We start from the raw sequence: 6,719 nt of genomic DNA, 5'->3' as shown, positions 1-6,719 counted from the left end.
ATGACAGATGGAGAATGGCACCAGGCCTTTCTCTATGATCCTCATTTTCAGTGAGGAGGTCCCATGTGCTGTACCTTGCCTGTGTCACCCAAGTTCCTGCCCTGGCAACTGATGTGTGCTTAGCCTGGAAACTAGAAACAACCAACTGCCTTCGACAGTCTGGAGAAGAGGAGGCTCAGAGGGGATCTTTTCAATGTCTATAAATACCTGAAGGGAAGTTACCAAGACAGCCAGGCTTCTGCAGTAGTACCCAGTGCCAGGACAAGAGGCAAAGTCCACAAACTGGAACACAGTAGGTTCCATCCAAACATCAGGAAGCATTTCTTCAAGGTGTGAGACAGGGAGCCCTGGCACAGTCTGCCCAGAGAGGTTATGTCATCTCCTTCGTGAGCTTCAGAAGCTTCCTGGATGCGGTCATGGGCAACCTGCTCTGGGTGTCCCTGCTTGAGAGGAGGAATTGGAATAGATGGTCCAGATGCTTTTGTGATTTAGATAGATATTTGATCTAGAATAACGGATTTCTTTCTGAGCTCATTCTCCAGTAAAGTCATGATTCTGTGGCTGTAATATTCACTCTCCTGCAAAGATATGTCACAAATCTAGCTTTGCTCTTTCATTACAGGGTGCAGAAGAGGGGAAGACAGGATGAAGCCAACAGAGGATAGTGACTCATAAATCTGAATTCTTTCTATCAATACTCTTTTCATCTTTTGATTTCCATGGCTGTTGATAACACCTACAGCCTTCCTCATCTTGGGACTTATCCTTGATTCCTCTCATTCTCCCCTATGCTAAGGCTCTCCTTTTTCCCCTCTGTCATTTGCTGGAGTTCAACTCTTGCTGACCCTCAAGAGCTGTACTTTTGGCTGTTTGTTCCTAAGTTCCCTTCTGTTTGTATTTGCCTCTCTGTTACCAAGAACACCATGGTTATCTATGGATTATATTATATGTATATGACTGTTTAGTCTTGGAGACAAGGCCTAATTTCATCTTCTTGACATAATGTTGCTCCCTGGCCCATTCTCACATACAGTCACTCCCCACCCTCCTTTCTGTGAAAATCTCACTGGGCTAGACACTTGGCTTCCAAATATAATCTTTACCTTTGCTTAAAAATATTTATCGTTGCAGATGAAATTCACATAAAATAGTCTTGTACTGACTCAGCTACGCATCACTGAAGCAACCTCACAGAGGTCTGTGGGAATGGCAGAGCCATGTGCAGAGGCATGGAAAGTCCAGGACAGAACCCCAGACTTGTGCCAGTGTGGGGATTTAGGGTATGCCAAATAAAGTCTTTGGGATTTGGTGCCTCATCCAGTTCACATTAACACGCAATGGGAGTCCTGTCACTAGCTCAGAGAGAAACAGGGCCAAATCTTACACCCTTTTAAAGTTATTTAAAGTCTTGTCACCACAGACATCCCTTTGTCACACTTCTAAATGTCAGGTTTTAAAGTTGTTTTCTTTAGGTATTATTTAGTAGCTTTTCATTATATATTCAATTTCATACCAAATGAAGTTGTGCTATTCTATAAGAATATATTCTTATATTCTATATAAGAATATAAGAATATATTCTTATATTCTATATAAGAATATTCTATATATTCTATATTCTATATAGAATATATAGAATATATATTCTAATATATTCTATAGGAATCTTTGTCATATTCCCTTCTAATGGAATCAAGTACAAAATTCAACCAGCTTTCAAATTCTATCTGCTAAAAAATGAGCTAGTAATATGAAATTCCTCCCACATACTCCCACTCTAATGTTTCTCTAAAATCTATTTATCTTAGTCACGACCTTATGAGCATGAACAAAATATGGCAAACGTTTCTCAGTGTAAGAATGTGTCTAAACTTTGGAAAAAGTTGTTATAGCTGAAAAGGTGTAATTTCCACATGGCATTCAGGTTATATTATGTGATAAAGAAATACAGGTGCCAGAAAAGATGTTAATTTGTGTTTTACACTTTCCTTAAAATCGCTTTTCTTTGTTAATTTTGATCTAGTAACTGCAAGTTACTGAGTGCTCTCAGCCCACACTGAAATCAGTGGAAGCTGAATGTTGTCAGGACTTTCTAGAGGATATTTAGTAACTCACGGGATTAAGCCCTTCAAGGAATAAATAATCTCCAATTGACAAAACTGCTCAGTTAGGGTAATTTTCTGCTGATATTGAAGCTGAGGGGAGTTTTTCACTGTCTGCAGGGATAACAGGATGGTGCCTTCAGAAAACAGTAATAAATTAGTAAGGGACACAGAAAAGGTATGTTCTTAATTGTGTTTTGGCATTTCATCAAAATCAGAATAAAAGGTAATAGAAACAATTAAGTATCCAAAACAAATGGCCTTGTTTACCTTTGGATGATTCTGCTAGAACTGCTTGGATTTTTCTAGAACCTTTTTTATTTTTCTTGATGTATTAAAGATAAATAGTAAACAGATTTAGATTGATATTGTTAAGGGCTAACATGCATCCATAACAAAAGTTTAACTGTACAGAGAAAAAGACTGTCCACAGAAACATTGGACCATCCCTGTGTATGTTTTGGGATAGATCCAAGAACAATACGTTCTGGAAAAAGATGATGTGCCAGCGAAGTTCATCCCTGGTCAGTCATTCCTTAACCTCTAGAAATGTGTAATCTGAGATACCAAAAATATGTCACAGGCATGTTCAGTATTTATAGATGCCATTTAGGAAGCATGAGGTAAGAGGCAATGAACTTGCTACATAATGTTGTCCCATGTTACTGCATATGATAAAAATGAACAGACTTTTTTCCACAGTAAATGGCAGTATTTCTTACACCATTCACCAATGCTGAACCAGAGAACTGTGCATATTTTGTTCATGTTTCTAGTACTAGTCGGGAAGGTGAGACAAATTACTATGCTTCAAAGCAAGAAACATACTTCAAAAAAAGTATTTCTTCTTTATTTATAATTGTCACATTGAAGTCTGTTCCACAGTTGTATGACAATATAGAAAGTAACGTAATTTGTGCTTAGTTTGGGGGAGCTATATACTGCAAGCACATTTATATCTTTTCCATTGACGTATGAGTCAGAGAAAGAAATGCAAGTCACGCTGCTCTCACTTACCCAAAGTCTACATCAGCGTGACTCTGCTGAGTTCACTCCAAGGCATCTGTCCTGAGAAAAGGTGTTGGTTATAGATGAGCTGTGAAAGAGTGTCTTGAGAGAGTTTAGAAAGACTCCTCACAGGACTGCAGATGTCCCTCCAGATTGAAAAATTTGTACTCTGATCATGGTTTCTGCAGAATAAAAAGAAATTTTCTTCAGTAACAAGCAAATGAGACAAACCCCTTCTCAACAACTTCCGAAACCTTAGGTTTCCTTCAGCTATCCATTGTGCTGTAATCATCATTCTGATGTCAAAGTCTTAGCAAAAAAAGCTTGTGTAAGCAATTATATTTTGGTCTCAGGTATTATTAAATCACAACTCAAGAAAGCCAATGAATGTTTTAACCATGTACTGGGTTTACTTCGTAAGATTGTAGGTAGCAGGGAGACTGCAGGGGTGGCTTCTGTGAGCAGAGCCCAGCAGCTGCCCCCTGTCAGATCAGAGCTAGCTCCAAAATGGACCTGCAACTGGCCAGAGCTGAGACAGTGAGCAACATTTTATGGAAGAGACCATCTTGAGTGCAATCACACAAAATGTGCAAGACAACCAAGGGATCAGGCCCAGCCAGCATGGGTTCATGACAGGCAAGTCCTGCCTGACCAACCTCATCTTCTTGTGTGACCAGGTAACCCACCTGGAGATGAAGAAAAGGTTGTTGATGTAATCTACTTAGACTTCAGCAAGGCCTTTGGTACAGTCTCCCACAGATTTATGGAGAAGCTGGCAGCTCATGGCTTGGACAGGTACACTCTTTGTTGGGTTAAAAACTGGATGGATAGTTGGGCCCAGAGAGTAGTGGTGAATGGAATGAAATCCAGCTGGCGACTGAGTTTTTATTTCTGAGTGTGACACCACATGGTATGGAATATCCCTTTGGTTGGTTTAGGTCAGCTGCCCTGGTGATGTTTCTCTTCTCACTTTTTTGGCCACCCCCTAGGAGGGTTATAAAGAGTCCTGATGCTGTGCCAGCACTGCTCAGCAGTAGACACAACACTGGTGTGATAACACTGCTGTTCTAGCTACAAGTGCAAGAGCACAGCACTGTATGGGCTGCTGCCGGGAAAGCTAACCTCCCAGCCAGACCCAGTACAGTTCCCCAGGGGTCAGTGTTGGGGCCCATCCTCTTTAATATCTTTACTGATGATTTGGATGAGGGAATGGAGTGCACCTTCAGTACATTTGCAGATGACACCAAGCAGGGGGGAAGTGTTGATCTGCCAGAGGGTAAGAAGGCCCTGCAGAGGGGCCTGGACAGGACAGGTCAATGGGCAGAGGCCAATGGGATGAGGTCCTGCACTTTGGTCACAACAACCACATGCAATGCTACAGGCCTGGAGCAGAGTGGCTGGAAAGCTATGCAGAGGAAAAGGATCTCGGGGTGTTGGTTGATGCTCGTATGAACATGAGCCAGCAGTGTGCCCAGGTGGCTGAAAAGGCCAACAGCATCCTGGCTTGTGTCAGGAATGGTGCAGCCAGCAGGAGCAGGGAGGTGATCGTCCCCCTGTACTCATCCCTAGTGAGGCCGCACCTCGAGCGAGAGCTGTGGTCACTTTTAAGCTACTCACTACAAAAAAGACATCCAGGCACTGGAGCGTGTCCAGAGCAGGGCTACGAAGCTGGTGAAGGGCCTGGAGCACAAGTCCCATGGGGAGTGGCTGAGCCCCCGGTGGAGCAGGTGGATGTGGCCTGGAGGAGGCTGCGGCCCATGGAGAGCCCCCGCAGGAGCAGGTCCCAGGCCAGAGCTGCAGCCTGTGGAGAGGAGCCCACACAGGAGCAGGGGGGAGCAGGAGCTGCCACCCATAGGAGACTGTGCTGGATCCACTTCTTCAGTTATCTTCTTTGATCAGCTCCAAGTTTTTTTGTTGTTGTTGTTTCTTTTGTTGTTGTTGTTGTTGTTGTTGCTGTTTTTAATTCCTTTTCAGGAAAGCATGTCTTATTTTTCACAAATTTTGTAGATAGGCTACATCTGGAGTAAGGAAAATCTGTCAGGCTTGAGATCACTAAAGCCAGGAGAGGAACAAATATAGGCTTATAATGGAGTTTCTTCACTATTTTTGTTTATGGAGTAGCTGCTGCCACTGTGTGACATCTTTGTTCCTTCTCTAAGTGCACAACTCCACCAGCCAGCAGCACATAGGCAGGATGCACAGCTGCTGCAGAACCATCTCCACTGAAGGTTCCCTGAACTTTTCTACAGTTGCTTAGAGCTGTAACAGCCTCTCCTGGCCTTTTCAGTAGCTTCTGACCCTGGTGGGGAAGGTGGTTCCTCACCATTTACTGTCTCCAAATAGGAGGCCACATAGTTGTAGGAATGACTTTGTCCTGCTGAGCACCAAGTCCACTGTTCCTACTCTGTGGGGACAATCCAGACTACGAGGTCACAGAATAAATAATTTGACAGATTTCCAGAAAGTTGTGTCCATTTTCTACTCTGTGACATTAAAAAATGATATATGTATCATATTTGATTATTCATATCGTATCACATCATCTCTGTTCAAACATAAATCCTATTGACAGAGCAATTTTCATTACGCATCCTTTTTAGTGATGAACTTCTTTATAACCAAGTCTTTCTATCCCAGTCCTTCTTTATCTTCCTTATAACTTAGTCTTTCTATTCCAGTCCTTCCTTATTTTTCCCAATAGTATTCTTTTCCTAACGTCTCTTGAATTTAAGTTGTTCCAGTTTAAGCATAAGACTTGTCTTGACTGTCAGGCATGTGGTAAACAAATCATTCTCTTCTGCAATTTTCTATTGCTGATTGTTAGGGTTGGTTCCTCCCTCGGTCTCTTGCAACATAGGCTAAAATAATGTCAAGTGGTTTGTTCACTTCCTTTCTAGACTCCTGGTCAGTTTTAGTGGTCTCCTCTGGACTTTCTACTGTTGATCCACATGTTTTCCAAAAAACATTACCCAGCTAAACAACCCTTCAGTTATCCAAGGCAGTTTGGGTTCACTGGGGCTGATCAGAGTGGAACGATTCTCACACATTCTATATTTCTGTTTACACTACTATAACTTTTGCTGCTTTGCAATTATTTCCTCTTCCTCAGCTCATGATTCACAACAGTCCCCAGATGCTTTCATGAAGAACCTGTGTTTTGCCAGCTGTTCTCTATCCTATGTTTATTTGATGAAGCTTCCCCAAGAATAGTACCTTGCATTTTACATTATTGACATTGTTTTTCAGAGCATCTTCACCAACTGTCAGGATGATTTTTAATTTTATCTTCTAAATTATCTGTGGTCAGTCTCAGTGACTGACCTATTGAAAATTTATAAGCATGCTTAATTATTCCCCATGTAACTTGATACTGAAAACATTGAAGAGAAGAGGACTGAGGACAGACTTCTACAGAACATCATCCCCTAAAATTTCCTTTAGTAGTGGATCCTGGTTGTTTCTTGTCACTTAAATAATATCACCTCTCATCTTAGTGACTGCTCCATCCAGGTCATTTGTAATTTGCTTATATAAGAGTTACAAGTAATAGCATGAAAGTCTCCCAAAAAGCAAAATTTTGGATCACGCCTGTTTCTTTTTCTGGAAACT

General features: G+C 41.7%; 1 long non-coding RNA gene across 1 annotated transcript; it reads right to left on the bottom strand.

Moving 5' to 3' along the window:
* Nucleotides 1–223: 223 nt before the first annotated feature.
* LOC311221081 lies at nucleotides 224–5,913 on the bottom strand. Its single transcript, XR_014619290.1, has 3 exons — nucleotides 4,728–5,913; nucleotides 3,120–3,292; nucleotides 224–443 (listed from the first exon to the last, which is right to left on the bottom strand). It is a non-coding gene; the product is annotated as an uncharacterized lncRNA (long non-coding RNA).
* Nucleotides 5,914–6,719: the final 806 nt, after the last annotated feature.

The sequence above is a fragment of the Netta rufina genome, assembly GCF_964035555.1.
Source record: "Netta rufina genome assembly, chromosome: Z".
Lineage (NCBI taxonomy): Eukaryota > Metazoa > Chordata > Aves > Anseriformes > Anatidae > Netta > Netta rufina.
The sequence above is the reverse complement of the archived record's forward strand: the minus strand, read 5'-3'. Positions and strand labels throughout refer to the sequence as shown.